General features: G+C 43.5%; 1 protein-coding gene and 1 long non-coding RNA gene across 23 annotated transcripts in view; one reads left to right on the forward strand and one right to left on the reverse strand.

Moving 5' to 3' along the window:
* The window catches only part of Cacna1c (calcium voltage-gated channel subunit alpha1 C), a 698,188-nt gene that overhangs the window by 468,805 nt on the left and 207,897 nt on the right, over positions 1 to 21,486 (reverse strand). The gene's annotated exons all lie outside the window — the stretch shown is intronic.
* Positions 17,624 to 21,486, forward strand: part of LOC125611860 — a 30,124-nt gene continuing 26,261 nt past the window's right edge. Inside the window, exon 1 of the long non-coding RNA XR_007342096.1 lies at positions 17,624 to 17,874. This is a non-coding gene — a long non-coding RNA (uncharacterized LOC125611860). The remainder of the gene's footprint in view (positions 17,875 to 21,486) is intronic.

Here is a 21,486-nt window from a genome sequence, read left to right on the forward strand (position 1 = left end):
CACATGTTGCTGAAAAACTGGAGGAACAGCAGAAGTACCTCAGTGGCAACGTTGTTTCCTAGTCCAACTAAGAGGTGGTTGCCAATGACCCCATGTCCTGAGAAATCATCTGGGACCACAGAGAGGTGGCCCTGTGGAGTTTTGACTCCACTGCTCATTACAGAACTTCATAGCACCAACAGCAAAATGAGCCATGACAGCTGAGAGCCACCTCTCAGGAGGCAACCCTTGGCAATGATGGCAACACTCTCTGTTTACGTTGCACCTTTTATTCAGACACACTCCAAGGCCCCAAAGCATCCCCCAAAGAAGGGTGCAGCTTCAAGAGGGATGTGGAGGGAAAGCCCCCCAGGCTCCCCATGCAGTGTGGTGTCTTAGGGCACACCTAGATTCTACTTCTTGTCCAGTCTGTCACTCCTAGTGACTGTGGGCAGGTGCTCAACCTTTCCATGCCTCAGTTTCCTTCCACACAATTTTAGAAAAATTATATCTTTAGTTCCCAAGAATAGCATGAAGATTACATAACAGCCAGACAAAATAAAAAAGAATATTTATTGAGCCATGATTTTATGCTAGACATTACAAGCCCTGGATACATGATGATCTGGTTGAAGGCCTACAAGAAGGCTCAAAGGTAGACACTATTGTCTTCTTTAAATAAGTGAGGAAATGGAGTCGAAGAGAGTTCCAGCACATCACCCACACCATGAACTGGGGATCAGGAGCCCAGAGCACCTCACACACACACACCCTCAATAGCACTGTCAGTAAGGACCACTGGGATTTCAGATCAGTGCTGCTTCAAACGGGAAACAGAGGCACTAGGAGGCTGGAGCCAGTGCCTGCACTCTCACGTGCTGCTGCCTGGCACAAATGGCAACAGAGGTCAGAGAAAGCAAGATAAAAAAGTTCAGTGGAATGACTGACTCTCCACCCAAGGGTTAGGGGTGCAGGCCAGCTTCCTCCCAGACCAGCAACAAATCTCTCTCTCTCTGGACAGGATTCAGGGCCCTGCTGACCAACTGCAGAAAAGGTGCCATAAAAATCTGCTCAAATCCAGAGGTGCTCCAAGCATGAGAAAACAGGTTCTTGTTCAACAACCTACGGCTGTCACTTAAAAACACGAAGGGAATGGATTGCTGGGAGGAGGGGCAGTGTGTGAAGCCAGCAGGCCCATCCATAAATAGAGAATAAGTTGGGAATGCGTACACAGAAGCATAAATCCCTTGTCAACACTGACTCCATTCTTTTCCTTTGTGGACAGGGCCTGGGAGGCCTGTGGAGAGGAAGGAAGTCTAGCTTTGAGCCTGTGATGGCCAGAAAGATAGCTCCGCACCGAATGTCTGCCACGGAGCACCGGGTAGAACAGAGACACTGAGAGCTTCACTCATTAACATTGGTGTTGCCATGACAATAAGCTGTTGCCAGGTAGCAGCGAACTAGGAGAAGAGTGAGAATTAGCAAAGCCTAAAAATAAAGCTGTTATGTTTCTTCCCCCGTCTAGATGTCCATGTGTAACAGGCAATAATCTCGCCTCCTCCTCCTCACTCCAGCCCTTCTCCCCAGCCAGCCCCCTCTGCTGGCCCTGACCCTGGAAGCCCACATGAGTCAGCGTGCAGCACAGAAGGCCCAAGATCACCTCTCTGAAGTAGGAAGGTGGCAGGTAATGCCCGCCTCAAATATGAAGGCCACTATAACCAGCAACACAGGAAAAAAACTCAGAGCAGAACCCGAGAGGGATTTTTCCTTCCCTTAGGAAGTTGTTGACCTTGAGCATTAACCTCAACTCTAGCACGAAACAGGAAACTGCTCCAGGCTGTCCCCTAACTCCTTTGCTCTGAGAGATAGGAAATGGTAGATGCTCTCTCTGACCAACTACTTTCCCTAGGAAAATTAACTGGGTCCAAACCCCAGAGACATCTGCAGAGTTCAGGAGCCTAGATTAAGTAGCATGAGCAGCTGATGGCTTCTCATTCAACTATACTACCAACCAGAAGCCATGTCATAATAATTCCAAAAAGCAAGATATTTTAATGATAAAGCTATTTGTAAATATCTCAGAGAGATCTGCCACAGAATTATTTTCAGAGTCTCCCAGTTTAGTTTTGATATCAAAGGAAAAGGTGCAAAGTACGCAACTTCCTTTGTCTGTCCCTCCCACCAGACTCTAAGCTCCATGAAGGCAGAAATCATGTCTAACCTCAGAATCTGCTCTTCCCAAACAATGATTGGAGCCTAATAAACACTAAAAAAAAGAGGCAAAAAGGGAAGGAGCAACTGATGCAGAGATTCTGAATAAAGAGCAAAGCCATTATCAGTAATAATATCTGGCTTATACGAAATATTTCTTTCTAAAATTCTAAGCTCCGCATTCTAAGAACCAAATTCAATTTCCTATCCAGTCTCTATTCTTAAAAAAGTGAGTTCATGTGTACAGCTGTGCCATGTTTTAAGAGAGCAGATAACTAATATCCAGAATTTTGGTGGCAATGATTCCATTATAAGCAATCTTAATAAGATTTCCTCAAATATCAAACCTGCTTAGTTTCTCTCAAGTATCTTTTGCTTAACTCAGATATCAGGTACTGGGGCTGGGCTGTAGCTCAGTGGCAGAGCACTTACCTTGCATGTGTGAGGCACTGGGTTCGATCCTCAGCACCACATAAAAATAAACAAATAAAAAAAATAAAGGTATGCTGTCCATCTACAACTACAAAATAAATACATAAAAAGAAATGTCCTCAGATATCAGGTACTAATTTGAACCTGTACTTTGAGGGAAACTCACAGCAACAACTGGATTTCTGGCTTCACCTCCTGCAAACACACTTACTTCTGAGTTCTTTCTCCCAACCCCTGGCTGATATGTGCTCAGAAAATGCTAGCAGTAGCTCAACTTAATATAATACGTACATACTTAGAAAACCAAATCCATTGTTTCTCTCACCATCTCCCCATGAAAGTATAAAAACCAAAGCAAAAAATAGATAATTTCTTGGTTCTTTGACACTTCTGGATTACCCCAGTTGTTAACCCAAATCCCAGGACCTGCGTCCAGTCCCCCAAGTTTATACTACTTAATGGTATATACAGAATGACATGAAAGGAGGAGCTGAGCCACTGGGGACTTGAGAACAAGCCCTGTTCATTGTCACCCTCTCCCCCAAACTCCAACATCCAAGCTGCAAGTCAACTGACACTCTTGGGAGAATAAGAATCAGGGAGTGAGGTCCTACTGAGTAAGTTATGAAGATGTGCAAGACTGCTCTAGTTTAGAATCCTCCGTAGAGGTTTGTATTTTTACAAAAATATAGCAGCAATAGTCATTGCTAAAAACAAGGCAGTCTGCTTTTAGCTTTGTCTCTAAAGAAGTTAGGGTTCATGGACATATTCCATCCCTACCAAAGTAAGATATACCAGACCTCTGCCAAAGAGGCCACCTGTTCACAAAACCTGATGTTCTCATGGCCAGGAACAACCTGGACCAATGTGAGAATGCAGCTAGAGCATGGTTACTACACCCTGGGAGGATTTCTAACCCAGTGAGATCTGCCTGACTGATTGCTGTCAGTGCAGAGGCACTGGGCACCTTAGTGCCAAAACCCATCTTGACTCCTGCGTTCTCAGCAGGGCATTCCCTTGACCATAGAACAAATCGAAAAGTGGGTTCTGACATTAACTAGAGAATACAACTCTTCTGAATGGTTTATGTGATTTTCTGGTAAAATGTACCCCAAGAAACAGTCTTTCCAATGTGTTACCATCATCTTGATACATTAAAACCCTAGCTTGTTAGCAGTGCCTGCCTGTTTACCTTCTTCCTTTTCTACAACATGAAATGCCAGTCAGAGCTGCAATTCAAATGGAAAGGAATTACTAGAGAGATGACAATGCAGCCATCTTCAATCTACTCCAAATATCACCCCAGCAATGTGCTGACACCTAACAGGTGATCAAGAAATACATGTTCAGCGAATGGTTGGGTGGATAGATGGATGCATGGAGGGATGAATGGACAGCCAGATGGACGGGTGAAAAAGTTAAGTTGATGCTTTTTCTCTAATATACTTTGATCAATGAAGTTTTCCCAACTTTTAAACCTGGTCCAGTTTCTCTAAGACCCCACCAGTTAACATTGATAACATTTGCCTTGTTACTGACTTGCAGATCATGTGACATAAAATGGTAACATCAGGGCTGGGGATGTGGATCAGTGGTCCAGCACTAGTCTAGCAAGTGTACAGCCCAGGGCTTGATCCCCAGCATTGCTAAAAGAAAAAAAAAAAAAGTCAGCATCAACACAGGACCATATGAACCTGGCATCTGATCTCTTAAGAGGTGCCACCATCAATCCAGGGTTACACAAAGAAAGATGACATAAGTCCCAAAGATGTTGTAATTGGCACAGCCATCATCTTCCCAAATGACAGCATTCACTATTTCATAGGCCACCATGTCAGTCCATCCCTTCCTCAACTCTGAACAATGTGAAGGGCTTCTATGCTCCCCCGCAGACTATGTGAAAGATAGCTCCGTGGCCCTAGAGAAGTGCCGAAACACAGGCAGATCTCAACTCTGCATCAGCCCCTCTGATAGTCCATCACAAAGACACTCAGAAATGTATCACACCAAGCTGAAGATTAGACTCCTTCCCTGCCCTTCCTCCCTACAACAGAGAAATTTGTTTTCTTACTTTGCATCTACCATTTTTAGAAAAGGGTTGAAAGTAAAATTTAAGACTCCTAGGAGATCTCCCTCAGTGTTCTCTCTTTCCCCCTCCCCGGCATGTGTTACTGAATTTTATATAGCTTGACTTGCTGCATCTCTGATATGAGCCACTTATATACACAACATAACCAGACATACACATTTTTTAAAGTATGCAGCACTTAAAATAACTGGATTTTAAAGCTTCTGATTATAGTTGAGAATTTGATTTGGGGGACTGGATAGATCTTGGCTCTTGAGAAAACAAAGCAATGGCATTTTTAAAGAAATGTGTGAATAACCTTTAAAGAGGCCACTGACTAAAAGATCTGACTTGCTTTTTTACCCCATCAGTTCCCCCTTGGGAAGTCCAAATAATACCTCTCCATGGATGGTTTCCAGAGATGAATCTTGTGAAGCTCAAGACAGTTATTTTAGACTTCAGTTCCTTAAATTGTATTTCTAAAATATAATTAGGGAGTCTTTATTCTTGGCCAAACAACTGCTAACAGAGCACCGCGTATATGATGGTAGGAGCCAGTAACCATCTTCGGAACCAACACCGATCCACACGGCAGCCCTGACAGACATGCTTTTCTCTCTCTCTCTCGCGCTCTCTCTCTCTCTCTCTCTCTCTCTCTCTCTCACACACACACACACACACACACACACACACACACAAATGGAATGATTTATCTTCTGAGAGTCATCAAATTTCAGACACAGGATGACTCCTCCTAGTGAATTTCTTATTACTACAACCTTCAAACATACTACCACCAAATCTGTTGTTCACAAAGATTATTGGTTTTTATTTCCCTTTGGCTTGCTTTAAAATCACACTGATTTATAGAGTAGATGCTTGTAAATTTTTTTTAAGTATCTGGTTATTGTATTTATGAAAACAAATTCTAACAGTTGTGTGCCTCACCCAAAACCAAGACTTCAGTGTGGTATTATATGATATTGCTTATTAGAGGAAAAGGAAGGTCTGAGAAGCAAAAGGTGAGAATATTTAATATTCATCATCAGAATATGTTGTCACCAAAGAGAATAGACACAAGGCTCAGGAGCTGTTTGCTGGGTGAGGGAGGGTTCAGGAGTCTGGGGCAGGACAGGGTGGTAAGGGGGACACCTGGAAGACGTTACTTGACAGAATGGTCAAGTAACGGGTTTCTCCATTACTTCTATGTGGGGTCCTAAGGTCTTTAGGTCAAGCCAGGTGGGAAAACCTCAGAGAAAAACAAGATGTATTCAAGGGTGCAGTGAAGGAAGACAGCTTCATTAGTTAACCCATCTCTGGGGTTCCAATGTGAGCTAATCTTCAGCTAATATATATGATAAGGGCCTAACAAAGTCATTAAATGTTAAAATTCTTCTGTATTGTTTGTAAATAGCCATTGCCCTGTGTCTCCCAAAGTCCCTCACCACCTGGGCACCCTTCCCAGACCCCCTAGCTCCTCCCTCCCTCTAGTAAGCAGAAGGCTCGTGCCTGGCAGGGCAGCTCTCCTGGCTGGGGTGTCCACTCTGATAAGTGCACAGCCTTCCTCAATATCTTGCTTAAGACCATCTCAGATAACCTACCCGTCCTAGCCAGAGCCATGGCAACCTTTCAGATACACACGCAATCTCTTCTAAACCTGACGTCATAACTCTCTTCTAAGCCATGCTTTATCTAGCTCTCCCTCTTTTTCAGTAGCCTATAACTTGTCTACCTTGAATCATGGGGTGGGGAGATGCACATGATCCAATGTCTTCTCTTTCCTCTGAAAGGAAATCAGGGCAGGCATCCTGCTATGTTTTTGTTTCTTTGCTTATCACTTTACACTTAGCACAGAACCTGGTGCATTATAGGTATTTAAGGAATGTTCATTGGAAGAAATTTCCAAAGCCTGAAATTCAAATAGCCTTGGCCTACAAAGTTGTTTCCATATTGTCCAGGCCCTGCTGTCAAAGGTCCAGCCGGAGATGGTCTATTCCATGAAGCCTCTCTCAGCTTTCCCTCCTCACAGTAATTCGTTCTTCTTCTTCCTTCCCCTTCCCCTTCCCCTTCCCCTTCCCCTTCCCCTTCCCCTTCCCCTTCTCCTTCGTCCATGGTAGCAACAGAGTGACCGTGAATTTCAACACCTATATACCACCTTGTGTTGTTAGGCTTCTATGTGAAAGTGCAATTCTTACTGCTTGACCTGTCATCCCAACCAAACCAATTCATTGTCTGAAGATAGGGGTCATGATGGATGCTCATAATCTCTTTCTGATGTCCTGTAGGAAATGCCAACCCATTTCCCATTATTTTAAATAGTAAAAATTATAATGCATTACATGTCAACCACAAACCAATTTCTTAAAATGTCACCAAAATACAACATAATGTGTTTCCTAAAATTCGACAAAATACAGGATAATGCCTATTGTATCATGTAATTATCACATAAATGATCACATTGGGTATAAAGTACTTAAAAGAATATTTCCTGATCTCTCCCTTTAATGTGGAGAATCCTGTCGGCTGGTTTCATCCAGCTCTTTGAAAGGGCCCAAATGGATGACCTCCTGCCAGGAAGAATGGCAGGCTGGGAAAGGAAGGCAGAAGAACTTGGTGTGCTATGGGATGGGAAGGCATGCTGGTTTCATAAATCCTCCAACACATGTGGCCAAAACTCCTCACCTTAGGAAGCAACCGATATTCCTCAGATGTGCTCACACGGCCCAGAAACATCCCCAAAGCATGGTCTCCTTATTGACACTTAGTGGGTTTCAAAAAACACACAAGTGATTCTCATGTTCTACCAATGTATTTAAAATGTAACTCAAGACTATTCTTTCTTGTGCTATATTGAGTTTGGTGGCTGTAAATTTAAACTTTTCCTACAAAAACATCAGCTTAAAATCATTTTTTTCAAAGCTGTAAATGAAATATGAAGCAGGAGTATTAAAAACTAAGATGTATTCTCCCGAGGAATATGTTAACTCAGGAGAATGTTCATGGGATAAATCTGTTTACAGGATAAACTATACCACCCTTAACAGAAGGAAGGGCACCTTACATATGCACAGCCTGCAATATGTACCTGTAGACTCAGCAATTAGTACATTAGATGGCTGGCAGAATCAATTAGACTCAGTGGGAGAGTAGAAGGTATTTTAAACTGGCCGTTTGAGAGAGGGGGAAAAAAAGAGGAACTCTCACTGCTGGGACACTTCCTGAGAAGTATGACTGTGGTATGCAGAAAGGCATCTCATTTAACATTCATGGGAGAACACAGCGAGAAGACAGCCATCTGTGAATCAGGAAGCAGACCTGCACCAGACACAGAATCTGCTGGCACCTTGATCTTGAACTTCTCAAGATCTAGAACTGAGCACAATAAATTTCTGCTGCTTAACAGCACCCAGGCTGTGGTGTTCTATCACAGAGGCCCACACAGATGAACAGCACCAAGGTGGCCGCCTCCTTCCTATTCCAGAACATGGACCCAGGAAGACCTGAGCATCACTGGTTACTCATCCAGCAGCTATTTCTTACATTCAGCACTACACTAAGTAGTGGGGACATGGGAATGACTGTAGACAAGGATCTTCACTTTTTTTTTAACCATCTACTGGGGAACACACATGATTATACAAATAAATATGCAGTAACAAATTGTAAGTGTTCTAGGACACAAGAGCATAAGAGGGGAAGATGATTCAGAATAGGAGTTTAGAGAAGCCTTTTCAAATGAGGTGGTATTTAATGAGATGTGAAAAGATCAACTGAGAGTAAACATCTTAGGGTGGTCCGTCTTCTTCCTGTATCTGGGCTACCTGAAACTTCCTAACCCTGCCTCAGCAGCCTAGTTCCCTTGTTGGAAATGTGAAAATCTAACCTCTCAGGAGGAAGGGGACAGTACACTGCACTGCCACACACAGTTTTTCCAGCTTAATGGGCAGTATCCTGACGTATGGTTTCACCCAGCCCTTTAAAAGGGCCCCAGTGGATGTGCTCCTTCTAGGAAGAATGGCAGCCAGAAACAGGGAAGGGAAGAGAACACGGGTGCTTTGTGGGTTGAGAAAACACACTGGCTTCCCGAGTCCTACGACACATGTAGCCAAGGCCCACCCCCCAAGGAAGGGATGAACGTTCTCTGGGGTAGTGTGAGAGTTTAAACGCGTGTGTGTGTGTGTGTGTGTGTGTGTACAAGGAGTTTTAAATATGCATTCTGAGAGATGTGTAGCTCGTCTGTTTCTAATTCATTCATAACTCACTAAATTATTATTTTGCAAGCATTGTTTGATGTCCAAGAAACTGCCCAGCCTCCCTAACCCTGCTTCCCCCTTTGAAGTGGTGGTTTGTGGACGTCACAAGCAGCCTGTGCACTGAAGAAATGAGCCTGGGGCTCTGGCCCTGAGATTTGGCAAGAAGCAGATTATTTAGGTCACAGCACCCCATTTCTGTCCCCTTAGGCTCTGTTTAGCAAGCTCTCTGGTGTGAAAATGTTTCCCAATTGCATGTGCAAAAAGACCATGCTGTGAGGGGAGGAGGGGAGTGAGGAGGAAGGTTAGTTAAGGTTCATTTCACCAATTTGCTAGGTGAAGCCATAATGTGCTGGCAACAAGGTGAATGTAAGAAGTGTTTTGCAACATGCACATCCTCAAGATTCACCAAACTGCCCCCAAAACAGAGGATCAGTGGAAGTTAATGGACAGGCTTAGACATATGACAAAGCCAGCTTCCAGAATTCTGCCACAATTAGTGTTGAGTCCATCAGAGGTTCCTGACTCAAGCAGTATGTCCACCTACCAAGTGATGGGAAGCTGGTACAGCCAATTCTGATTGTCACAGAACCTGGGGTGGGGAATTGAGTAAGAGAGAAAGCCAAAGATTCTAAACATCCTTCAAGGGACAGGACAGGCCCTAATGAAGAATGATCCCACAAAACTCCCCAGCTGATAGATACTGTACCCCAACTGAGAGGTAAGAAGACAAATGTCTATGCCTGCTGTCTATGGGGCACTGAGGGAGGACAGCACAAGGACAGGTGGACACAATGTCCTACACCATCCTACTGGTATTCCCTGTTGCTTCTGTGACTAGTGGTCCAACCAGTTGGGAGGCACTTCCCTTCATGGGAAAGACCGCCTGTTTCACTTCAAACAAGGTATGTGTGGCCGTAACCCTCAATGTGGAAATTAAATCACTTTTCAAATACTCCAGGGAACTTTCATAGGATCCCCATGATGATTTCCATTTTGTATAGGAAAGGAAGGAAGGAAGGAAGGAGGGAGGGAGGGAAGGAGGGAAAGGAAGGAGGGAGGGAGGAGAGAGAGAGAGAAAGGAAGGAAGGAAGGAAGGAAGGAAGGAAGGAAGGAAGGAAGGAAGGAAGGAAGGAAGGAAGGAAGGAAGGAAGGAAGGAAGGAAGGAAGGGAGGAAGGGAGGAAGGGAGGAAGGAAGAAGAAAAGAAAGGAAGGAAGAGAGAGAAAGAAAAGAAAGCCTTTGGAGAACAACAGCCACTTCCCAGGTCTCTGTTACCAAGCATTTGGAGCTCCAGAGGCAAATCATCTTTTCTTAGCAAAGACAGTCTGTCTTGGAATTGGGGGTACAGGGGGACCTTTGACAGGCAGATTGATACCTTTGTCCTTGGGGCTTGAAACATTCTCAAGGGCCAGGGCCCTTTACCCCTGAGCCTCATCTCACACTTCTCATAGGAGAGAAGACAATAGAGCTTGGAATTCATTGCAAAACTGTTTTAAAGTAAACAAAGGTTTCCAGGATCAAGTCAGGTGGGATATTTTCCCCACAGGAGGTTCATTTCTCTTCTCCTGCTGATGCTATGGCAGGACTTGCCTTAGAGGAGCAAGATGTTGAAGAGGCACCACTGGATGGTGTGATTTTGAAGAGCCAGGAAGAGAACTGGAGTTCCCCTAACCCCAAATAATCCCCATACCTGTCAATAAATGCCTGAAATGTTTTTTTTATGTTTCGAATGATGATTTTAAATGTGAAACATCAGGCTGGAGCTGTAGGTCAGTGGCAGAGCGCTTGCCTGGCATGTGTGAGGCACTGGGTTGGATCCTCAGCACCACATAAAAATAAACAAAATAAAGGCATGCTGTCCATACACAACTAAAAAAAAAAACATCTTTAAAATATGAAACATCTAATATTCATCTAATATTCATGCTGAGCTATAAATGACAGCTCTGTAGTTCTTTGGTTCTTGGGCAGGTTTAAACTGAGATTAAAAAGTTTTTAATCAACAGCACTGGTTACCTGGAGAGAAAAAGAACCAACCATCATGGAAGTAGCAAAAAGATACCAAATGAGGGCCTTGAGCACCACAGGTACCCACACTTCAGCTCTGCAAGGTGTAAGACCCTAAGCAGGGCATTCAGCAGCTTGTGACTCAGTGTCCCCATGTGTAAAAGGAGAAGATTAAACTGGATGCTTATTAAGGCCTTCCAACTCTAAAACTCTATAAGTCAATCCAATTTATCCATATCAATGTCTGCGTATTGCAAAGGTCCAGCTCAGGCAAGAGGAAGCAAAGGCCTGAGATCTGCATCATTATTGTCTCTCTAATCATTACACCTTAAAAAGAAAAGAACCCGTATTTGTGCACATGATGAAGGACTAAAAAATATATAATGGTCAGTAATCTCAGAGTCTTTGTCAGGAAGTGATAAAATTAGAATCATGACCTCCCCTGAAGAAATTCCTCTTTCTTCGCTGCTGGGAGGGCCCAGGCGTTGTTCTGGTGCCCACTCCTCTCTCTAATTCAGGGAACCAGTCAAGACAACCTCATTCTCTTTGCCACAGAGACACAGTCAACGCAACATGGCGGAGTCTGCTGCAGGACACATAGCAGGGTCTCCTCACTCTTAAGGGACACTCAAAGAAGAGATCTTCTCCTATCCTTTCAACTCTGCTGCTTCCACAGTGATGCCTGAAACTGAAATGGCTGTCTGTAATTTCAAGGGAAGCTCTCCCACTGAAGACAGAGAAGCACAAAAACTGGATCTGGCTGGTATAACTGCGCTCCTGATTTATCCAGCCCTGGAATCCCTTCCCAAAGAACTTCTTGAGACAAGAACTTATTGGTAAGGATGATAGGACACTTGAAGCCAAGTGCAACATCGCTGAAACACAAGTAGTAAAAACTACTACATTTATACCAAAGATAAATACATACTCAGAGTATAAAAAGAAAACCTAATATCTTTGACATTTCCAAGATTGGCAACAAAGACAATTTACAGTTTTCTGTTCGGTCTTGGAAAACGTGGAGAAGGAGGATAATTTTCGGGGACTCTAAACTATCAGCAGGATACTCCTAAGAAGAACAGTAAAACTGGGCATTGAATATGCCCTTGTATAACATGTCACAGTATTTGTGGACTTGCACTGGTATTGAATTACATGACACTTTTGAAGAATACCAACTTATTACTAAGGAAATAAAAATTATCTCTCAGGCTCAAATGTTGAAAATCCAAACACCGCCATGTGTTCCAGGCAAAGTATTGTACCTTTTCTGTGTCCCCACATCTTTATTGATTAAAAAATTCTATCCTACAACTACGTGTGTCTCTGTGCACTGAGTAACGAAATGAAAAATGTAAGCATCCCAGTGTTGAAAAGGGGGAAGAGGAGATCAACCTGATAGCAAAGCTCTTAACTTTAAAGAACTTTATTGAAGTCTGGAAAAAAAAATCAAGGAAGCTTGGCTCTTTCCAAGGAACAAGATATTGCAAAAACTAAAATAATAATCTTGTGGTTTTTCATACAGCTGTCTAGGTTACCTTGACTGGATTAAAATGCAATTTATGCTTCAGTGGGACAGCCCCTCTTTTAAGCCTACCTAAACCTCAGAGCCTTTGGAAAGCCATACCCTATTCCCTGTTCCCTCCCCCATTAGCACTTACCATCTTCTCCTGGTGGGGTCCATCACATCTCCCCAGTTGACCTAAGGGAGTCTCTTGGGTCCCAGTCCATGCACCATCCCCTCTCAGAAAGCTCCCTGACCACTTAGGCCAAGTAGCTCCTGCACCTACAATCACAATACCCTATTTTGTTTCTGTCTTAGCCCTTGTTGTGATTAGAAATGATCTCAATTGCTTAATGCTGATCAATCCCAGTTCCCCCAATGGAACAGAAGCTTCACCCTTCTCCACCACATCCCTGGACACCAGACCTTCTCAGCCTCAAACATGGACACTTTGCACCAGATTCATTCTGGCCACATCCTGTACATTGTAGCAGCATCCTGATGGGTAGCACACCTGCTGCTCAGCCATATAAACCAAAACTATTGACCCCTGGGGGAGAGGGTGAAAAATTATCCCCTACTAGAATCACTGCCCCAAACAGTGCATGATAGTGTTAAGATATTTATAACACCAAAAATAACCATTGAAGGATTCATCTCCTTACAAACTGGGGTAAGTACCATAAAAGGATTGGATGAAAGTATAGCCACCCTTCAATATCTAAGAGGGGTTGGTTACAGGATCCCTCAATATCAAAATCCAAGGATGCTCAAGTCCCTTGTATAACATGTCATAGTATTTGCAAATAACCTACACACATCCTCACATATATTTTAAATCATCTCTAGATTACTTATAATACCTACTATCATGTAAATGTTAATAGTTATACTGTATTACTTAGGAAATAATGACAAGAAAAATGTCTGTAAGTGCTAATACAGATGCAATTTTTTTTTCAAATAACATGGGCAGCTCTCCAGCTTGGATCCGAGAATCAGAATACACAGATAAAAACAGATTATATTCACAGGGAGGTTTTTTATTTTTTTCCATAAACACATTACCAATACCTTTTGAGTAGATCTACTGATAAAGTAAAACTCTGGAATGTTGCTTAAATTAAAAAAAAAAACAAAAAACTAACAAACAGGCTCAGTGTAAACGCTTGCCTAGCATGTACAAGATGAATTCTGATCCTCAGCACCACAGAAGGGGGGAGGGATCCTGTATCCATTCATGCCTCCTCATACTAAGTTTTTATTGGGCCTTCATCACATGCAGCCACTGCACTCAGTGCTAGAGATAAAGCAGTGAGCGGAGGTCCATTCCGAGAGAAAGCAGACATCAACCAATCCATCAACAAGGTCATCTTAAGTAGGAATAAATGCCGCAAAAAAAAACAAGAGACAGAACAATTGAACACCAAGCGACTCCTGTGAGTAAGAAGCAAAGGGGATAATGGTGGCTGGAGAAGGCCTCTGGTGGTGGTGGCATGTATACTGAGACTTGATTGCAGAGTAGAGGTTGGGGGGCAGGTGTCTTCTGTGGAAGGAGCAATCCAAGCAGAGAAAACAGCAAGTGTAAAGTCCCTGAGGCCAGAACAAGCTCAGCCAAAATCAGCTGGTACCAAATCAACAAGAAGCTAAAGCATAGCTAGGGCTGGGAGGGGAGGGGATGGGGCAGGCAGAGAGAGATGAGGAGGAGGAGGAGGCCTAACAGCCTATCAGGACACAGTGGATATGACTAACTAACACAATGCCTCAAAGCCACTCGCTGCAGCTCAAAAAGGACAAACTTGCAACAAATAGGAAAGATGAGTTCATGCAACCGACACTTATAAAAGCTAAAATATTTACTTTGGGACAAGTTTTTAAAAGATTTGTGGGTAACAGACCATAATACATAATTAAGACAAATTAGAAAACATTAAAAGTCATCCAAAAAATAATAATAATAATCACGTAAGATAAACTCCCTTTTCTTATACCCCTGCATGTCCCCTCTTGGTGGCCCTGGGAAATGAATGCTGGCCACAGCAACAACTGGGTAAAAATACTTTGTGGGCACTTAAACTTCCTGGCCCTTTTCCCTTAAGCCAGGACCCCCATCTGCCCCTGCCCTCCTCCCTCCTCTGCCTGCTTTACCCTGGTGGAACCTACAAGCCACAGGGTAGAAAATCAAAAGATTTCTATATCAAAGACACTGTATGAATTTGCCTTTTCCTCCCAACCTGGTTCAATTTCTGTTTTTTTAAACCTCAGGTCTTCGCAATTTGGTAATGTGGAGAAGCTCATTAGCATTGTGCAACACTGAGATTATACCCCCACGTACGTGCGGTGCCTACAATATACGGAGCTGTAATTAATTGTTAAACGGTGAGTCATCCTTAGGCCCAAGGAACACATTTAAACAGCCTCAGAGGGGAGGCCTCTGGTTCCACCAAGACAAGGAATTCTCTTGGCCACAAACAACAGCAGCCTCCTCAGAGGGAGGCAGGGGTGGGAGAGGGGCCCTGTAGGGAGGAAGTAACATGGGCCGCTCTCCAGGTAATGAGCCCCCACTGCCAGGGGGAGGGGCTGCCAGATCTGGATATTTAGTCCCAAAGGACAAAGGTACACACAGGAGCACTCTCTTTCCTGAGAGAACTCTCCAGCTCTCAGCTCTGGAGAGTAATCCACCAATCCACTCCATGGCCAAGGCCAGCCTCTAACTTCTAGGCCATCCCACCCTCTGGGGCAGCCAACCCCATAATGATAGAAGGCTCCCGCCAAAGGAGGGCCTTCAGGTAGTCAAAATCCACTTAGGAGGGAATAAATTCACATTGAACTTACTAAACCCAGAAAGATGTAAATCATGAACTCGTGATGGGACGTGGAAAAGAACTTAATATTGCAGTTGAAGGTATGGATTCATTTCTACACTGGACTGTCTCAGTGTATGTTTAATGAAAGACACTCTGGTTCTTTTAAAGGAGTCTCAAAACTGTCAGATTTTGAAATTAAGTTTCTTTCCAGTTTGGTGTTTCTGGATCAAAAATTAATTATCCCCCCTGTTTAGTTCTATTCAATCACTGACTTAAATGTGAAAAACTTCATTTATCCAAACATTTTTGGAGGAGGGAGGAAGGAGGGAAATCTTGACTAAATTGGTGAAAAAAAAATTCCAAATTGCCGATTTTAGGGGGGAAAAGCATGGTTTTAATACTTGTATTGAACATATTATAAGCTGAGATTTAAATGAACACTAATAAGTAAAATTAAGTTAGTCACTGAAAAATTGCTATCCATAATAGGCTTTTATTACATAATAATGAATTACATTATATCACTGGGTCTTAATTGTTTAAATCAATGAGAAACACAGACTGTGTCAGATTTCCTGGGGTATAATTTGAATTTAAGTTGCACAGCACTCAGGATTTAATTGGGCATTCTCGATGGTCAGTGAGAGGCTCCCATGGATGCAAGGTGCAGGGCGGCTGGTGGGGAGGGGTGGGGAAGAAGCAGCTTACCAGGGAGGAATAAATGAGTGCCCAAGTGTGGACTCTCAGTTGATAAGCTTTGATAGAAGCCACAGAAAGAGTGGTTGGGTTTAGATTTTTTCAGGGGCTTACTGTGAGACTGTGCGATGGACAGGACCACCGTTCCGGTTCTCACAGCTTTGACTCCCGACCTTAAATCAGGATGGTTCCCCCAGAAAGTCAGGGGCTTGGGAGGCCAGCCTGTACCTAGCAGAAAGCAAGGCTCTGGAGGTAGTGCGGGTGTGAGATTGCTGATCTAGAAGGGTCAGAACATACTTTGCTAGGCAGGTCTCCTCCATGCATTGAGCAACAGACAAGCTGCTAACAGGTTCTGTCCTGCTCAACCCTAAGGGCCTTTGTTTCCTATCACCCTCCTTGCTCCTAACAGCCCTGCACCTGTAGGTCTGTGTGATTTCAGAAAAAGTCAAGAAGCAAACTTTACAGGAGACCCTAAGGGTGCATACAGCAGACAGCAAGGTGCCCTCAGAACAAACGCTAAACCCGCTACTCTGCAGACACACAGAGGCCTCCTGCTCCTTCCTTTCACCCCTCCTATCGGATGAAAGATTAATGGGACATCCTTCTTTTACCCTGTGCTGTAAATGTGCTTATGTTCCATCTAGACTATGGAAGGCCTTTTCTTCCAAAAGTGTTCAAGATAGAGGGAGCCTCTAGGTGCAGTTCTCAGTCATTCATTTGCAAAAATATTATCTTCCATTGTGATTCATGTCAGCTTTATGTTTCTGCTGACTTATAGGATAGGCCAGGCTGAAAAACAAAATGCCAGTTGCAGTTTTCTAAGTTTGAAACACCAACTTAAGAATGAATAAAATAGTGGTTCAAAAGTTGGGGATTAAATTAAAAAAAAAGTTGGGGATTATCTATAAAGTACTTTTGTGGGGAAAAACTCAAAATATTTTAGCAATCAGAATTCACTCAGGCTCTTGTTACAAAGAAGCTAGGGGAATCCTTCATTTCAGTGTATCACTGGAGAAGTAGCAAGGAGTCCCAGCTTCATTAATTCCCACCAAGAAGGTACTTAACTGTTAGAATGAGCTGACAAATTGCAGGTCAGGTTAGACATACAAGAGGAGCTTCCTAAACCAACAGAAGGATCCCATGCTCTTTGTCCAGGCATTCTTTCCGAAACACCCTGTCCCACCGGTTTTAAGTACAAAAGTAAGTCTCAAGATAATTTTGTGTGTGTGTGTGTTCTGTTCTCATGTAATTTCCTTTTTTAAAGTTTTTTATTTGCTCTAATTAGTTATACATGACAGCAGAATGGACTTCCACTCATTGTACACAAATGGAGCATAATTTTTCATTTCTCTGGTTGTACACAAAGTACAGTCACACCATTAGTGAAATCATACATATACCTAGGGTAATAATGATGAGTATCTCATTCCACCATCTTTCATATGCCTATGCCCCCTCCCCTCTCCTTCCTCCCCTTTGCCCAATCCAAATTTCCTTCATTCATCCCATGCCCCTCCCCCCCATTATGGATCAGCATCCACTTATCAAAGAAAATATTCAGCCTTTGGATAATTTTCATCAATTACATCATAACCTCTAAAGTATAAGTTAGCAGAAGAGAGTCTGAAAGATTCTTAATAGTGTTACATTCCTAAAGTAAACCCTACTCTACCAGGATCTGCTCCCAAAGATACACTTAACAGGGATGGTGGACTTGTTAGGTGTGATCTGATCAGAACCATGTGATCTGATCAGAACCATGTGATCACTGTCAGTGATCCCTGAGAAGCTTGGAACATATGGCCTAGAAGTCTCTTTCTTCCAAGGGCTAAGGCCTTCACTGATGCAAATACAAAATGAAGGAGTGGACTAAATGGTCTCTGGGGTCCCTTTCCAGATCTGGAAAACAATTCTGAGTTTGGGGTGGATTAGAAGACTATTATCAGTTTGGACATGCCATATTCTGAATAGGCTTGAATTGCAGGGTACAGAATCACAAATACATGATCTTGTGGCTTCCTGAACAATCAGTTCTAAAATTATTTCTCTTGTTTTTTTAAGATGCGAGTTCATCTGTCCCTCATCCCTCCTCTGGCTTCCTGTAGAAGTAGTTTCCTAAACATCAGTAACCTCACCTCATTCAATTTGTTCAAGACCAGAAGACATTTTGATAGAAGGCATTTTTTCCTTATGACAATAATGTTTTCCAAAGAACCTAATCTCTAAAGTCACAGAGACATCAAATCATAGATGTGTATACCTGGAATGCTCTTAGGAATATCCAATCCAATCCCAACATTTCATCTCAGGAGAAATTAAGGCCCAGAGACTCGTCCCATGGCAGCAGTAGTGGCCCAACCACGAGCCCACAGGCTTCCTGTTCTTGTCCTGTGTCTATGGGAAAACACAGAGTCCTAACTATGCACTGCTAGTTCCTCCAGGAGGCATATGGTGAGGTCTTTGGTCTCACCCAGCCACTGCCTACAGTCATGTGATAGGGAATGTTTTGGGACCTCACTGAGGCTCTGGGACACTAAGACCTACTCCTTACAACTTGCCACACGAACTAAATGACAAAGGTGTACAGAGCTCTTGGCACAGTGCCAAGCACATAATGACTAATGTCACTGTCCTCACTGCTGTTATCAGTGACTATAAACACACACACACACACACACACACATGCACACGCATAGACATCTCTACTTTCTTTTGGAAGTATATTTGGTCCTTTTTTGAAACAACTTTGAACACATCCTCTATTTTAGTAACTTGAGACTTTCTCCCAGATCCCATCATAGCCAAAAAGATATCCCAGTCAATGTTTGCTGTTAGGAATAAAGTGTCCCCAGTGTCCTCAAAAGACCTTAGTTTGGAAAACATTCCTATTTTCTACAGTGATGGAATTTTCAGATACTCCAGTATAGGATGCAGGGTAATGTCCAAAGAGCACTGTGCTCCTACATGGGCAAGAAACCCTGGGTTTCTCCCCTTCAGGTGTTCCATGGCAGAGTCAGGACTCTGGAACAAATGTTCCTGCAAGGGACAATGGAAGAGAGCCAGAGGGAACACATGTGATGGCAGGATAGAAGCTCAATCAACTCCTCCAGTCACTAAACACTGAACCAACTTCAGAGAAAGTTCACAAGAATATCACAGCAGGAAGAGGGAGGGAAGGAAGACCCTCAAGGGGACCCAGAGATGAAATCATGTCAGTGAAAAACTGTCAATGAAAAACGTCTAGTAGAAAATATCTAAGAGAAGGAACAACTCAAGAACAGAAAAAGACAAAGCTTATCAGCACTCAAGTTCAACATGAGCAAGCTGTGCAATATGGCTGCTAGAAGAAGAGGAGAAGGAAGGAGAGGAGAAGACGGTGGCATGTAATCTTGGGCTGTACCCATGGGAATGAGCTATCCCTAACGGGAAGCATCAACTCTTCTCCCTGAGATCCAACTGGGGTTGAGATAAGTGATCAAGGACAACACCTGAATTCAGATGAGGGCGACCAAGAGGAGATGAGGGTGCAGAGACAAAGATGGTTAAACTAAAGGACACTGAGCAAGAGGCACGTCAATGTTGTCTTCAATACCAAGAAGGATGTCATGGCGGTAAGAGAACCCTTGCTCCACTCCCAAGGCAAGGAAGAGAGCCAGAGGGAACAGACAGAAGACTAAGGAAGGTAGCTCCAGGGGAATCCTTCCTCACAATTACAGTTATGTCCTGAGGGATGTGGTGTGCCAGGAAGGGTCAAGCAGAAGCTGGATGGCCTCAAAGACTTGTGGGAGGCTACTGCTGGGGAAGGGCCTCCACCATTGGGTGACCTGCAGAGGCTCTATGTTTATATGGTGTATGAGAGAGAGAGAGAGAGAGAGAGAGAGAGGTGAGATCTGCATAATTAGGATCTACTATGTTCCATGTTAATGCTTTCCTTATTTTAAGTCTCATGACACCTTCCATCTTAGTAGCAACATTCCCATTTTACAGAGCCAAATGCTCAATTTCACTAAATTAAATGTAGAAAGAAAAAAAATTGATACCACCTTTTTTGTCTTCTAAGAAAGTTTGAGTTATATAATTCAAAGGAATAGGAAAACAAATGTCCAATGGCCCCCTCTCCTGTATTGAAGGTGGCCAGGTCAGACCCACATCAGGTGGGCCACTGGGCAGGAAGCTGTGGCAGTGGATACACAGAGGGTGCTGAGTGAGGGGTAGGGACTGCAGCTGAGCTTCTCTGTATAATAAAATGGGAGAGGGGTGTTCGAATTTCTTAAAGGAGGTGAAAAGGGCAAGAAATATATTTCAAAAACACCAAAGACTAAGTTGGCAAAAATGCTTGAGGGACTTCTTAAGCACAGAAATTTCAAACATTCACTTTTCACATTACCATGATGTAGATTCCCTCCTCTTCCCTAAACTTGAGTCTAGACTGAAATGAAAGCCTTGTGTGGGAGTGGTGTGTATGTGTGCATAAATGAAAGAAAGGATCAGGTACATGTCAGGGTTAATCCAGGCCAGAAAGGAGGACACAGCTAAAGATGACTTCTGATAGAACTGGATCCAGTGGAGACCATGGAGGTGTTAAGGTTTTGATATGAGGTGTCCCCCAAAAGCTCATATGTGAGACAATGCAAGAAAGCTTGGAGATGAAATGAGTGGGTTGGGAGGGCCTTAAACTAATCAGTGCATTAATCTACTTGACTGGATCATCTGAGTGATAACTATAGGCAGGAAGGATGTGGCTGGAAGAGGTAGGTTGCTGGAGGCCTGCTTTTGGAATATATATTTGGCTCCCTGGTAAGCCAAGCTTAGTCTCTCTGCTTCCTGATTGTCAAGTTCTGAAATGCTCTCCTGTGCCACATTCTTCCATTATGATGTTCTGTCTCATCTCAGGCCAAGACCAGTGTAACTAACTATCTATGGACTGAGACCTCTGAACCTATGAGCCTCAAATAAACTCTCTCCTCTAAAGTTGTTCTTCTCAGGTCTTTTGGTCACAGCAACAAAACAGTTGACTAAAACAGAAGGCAAGTCTCCAGGGATTGTCCAAATCTGAAAGAGCATGGGATGAAGGGCTGAGGCTGAAACCCGGGACACCTAAGCACCAGACAAGGTAATGGCACGGAGAACTGTGCACCAGCACTTAAATCCAATTCAATCTGAAGCCCAGTTGGCCTATTCCACTTCCTATGCTTGGACTGCTCTCCCCACACCCCTCACTCAGCACCGTTCTTTTTCACCTGGCAAGTTCCACTCAGCCTTCAGCGCTCACCTCTGATGAAGCCACTGCTGACTTCCCCAGGGTGGGCATGTGGCTCCCGGTAGTGCAGACACCACTGATGTTCACCAATTCCTCTTCTCTTCATCCCGGACACACAGCTAAACACACTTTCCCACCTCTCTATAGGAGGTAGGGTCATAGACTGAGTTCAAACCAAGGGGACATTGAGGAAGTGATGAGCCCCACTTCCAGGCCTGGACTCTAAATTTTGGGTACAACGTTCCACACCCTCGGTCTTGTCACTCAT

Source organism: Marmota marmota, unplaced genomic scaffold (genome assembly GCF_001458135.2).
Source record: "Marmota marmota marmota unplaced genomic scaffold, marMar, whole genome shotgun sequence".
Taxonomy (NCBI): domain Eukaryota; kingdom Metazoa; phylum Chordata; class Mammalia; order Rodentia; family Sciuridae; genus Marmota; species Marmota marmota.